Raw genomic sequence first — 1,946 nt, 5'->3', positions numbered from 1 at the left:
TTTGCACAATACCTAACCCCAGTAGGTGACCAATAAGAATTTGTTAAATTTGACTTCCGAATATGTCACTTCCAGAAGTTTATCACTGAACTATCAAGTTTTGGTTTGCATTGTAATTTTGTAATAATAATAATTATTATTTACTACCTACCCTGAGTCCACATAATATCCTGTATTTATCTTTATCAAAACACATATCACTATGTGTTGTGATTTTGTAATAATAACAATAACAATGATAATGATTTATTGGGCATTTACTACCTGCTAGAGATTGTGCTGGGAAATCTGGTAGCGTAGTGCTTAAGGCATTTGACTGCTAACCAGAAGGCTGGCAGTTCAAACCCACCAGCCACTCCTCAGAAAGAAGATCGGGCAATCTACTTCCATAGTGATACTGTCTAGGAAACCCAAGGAGGGTTGCTGTGAGTCGGGTGTGACAGAACATAACAACAACAACAGAGATTGTGCTGAGCAATTTACTTCTACTTCCTTTAATTTTTCCCTCATAACAAACTTCTACATTGTTACTATTATTACTTCCATTTTAAGGTGTAGAAATGACATAAAGAAGTTAAGCAAATTGCCCAAAGTTAAACAGTTAGCAAATGGAAGAAAGAGCTTAGATATTAATCCAGGTAATTTGACTCCAGAGGCCATTCTTTAACTGTTATACTTCTCAAATGTTTGCTTCTATCTCTAAAACCAGACTGTCATAAAATTCTTAAGAATAGATATTTCACTTTATCATCTTTATCTAGTACGGTACATAATGTATAATAACTACTCAATAAATATTTTTTGTGTGCATAAGTGAACCATGTGAAGTAAAGTTCAAATTCCTCCTTCATGTGAGTTCAAATATACTATTATTACTATTGTTGTCATTTCAGAAAATGCAAATATAACATCATTTCTACATTCTGTCATCACAGAATTTTTTTTAATATCTAGGTATGGCAGCAGTCAGGAAATCAGATACCATATTGCACTGGGAAAATGTGCTGCAGAGGACCTCTTTAAGGTGTTAAGAAGCAAAGATATCCCTTTGAAGACTAAGGTGTGCCTGACCCAAGCCGTGGTATTTTCAATCAACTGATATGGTTATGAGAGTTGGACAATTAATAAGGAAGACCAAAGAAAAGTTGATGTCTTTGAATTACAGTGTTGGTGAAGAATACTGAAAACACCATGGACTGGCAGAAGAATGAACAAGTCTGTTCTGGAAGAAGTTCAGCCAGAATGCATTTTGGAAGTGAGAATGGCCAGACTTCTTCTCACCTACTTTGGTCACGTTATTAAAAAGGATCAGTTCCTAGAGAAAGATGTCATGCTTGGTAAAGTAGAGGGTCAGTGAAAAAGGGGAAGATCCTCAATGCAGTGGATTGACACAGTGGTTGCAATGATGGACTGAAGCATAGCAAGGATTTTGAGATGGCACAAGACCAGGCACTGTTTCGTTCTGTTGTACATAGGATTGCTATGAGTTGGAGCTGACCAACGACACCTAATAACAACAACTTGTATGGATAAGCATCACTTAAAAACATATCCTTGATATGAAGCTTAGCTCCCTAAAGAGATGTTGTTGTTTGTAGTCCCTTGAGAAAAATTTTGACTCATAGCAACCCAGTGTGACAGAGTAGGACTACCCCATAGGGTTTTCTAGGCTCTAATCTTTACAGGTGGGAGCTCTGGTTGGCACCATGGTTAGGGAATTGGGGAGCTAACCAAAAGATCGACAGTTTGAATCAACCAGCTGCTCTGGAGGGAGAAAGATGAGGCAATCAGCTTCCATAAGGGTTTATAGCCTTGGAAACCCTACATGGGTCTCTATGAGACAGAATCAACTCGATGACAGCATATTTTTTAAAATCTTTAAAGGTGCAGATTGCCAGGTCTTTCTTTAATGGACTTGATGGATGGTTTCAAATTGCCAGCCTTTC

Source organism: Orycteropus afer, unplaced genomic scaffold, assembly GCF_000298275.1.
Source record: "Orycteropus afer afer isolate SDZICR_OR568_19922 unplaced genomic scaffold, OryAfe1.0 scaffold00520, whole genome shotgun sequence".
NCBI lineage: Eukaryota > Metazoa > Chordata > Mammalia > Tubulidentata > Orycteropodidae > Orycteropus > Orycteropus afer.
Note: the sequence above shows the minus strand (reverse complement) of the source record.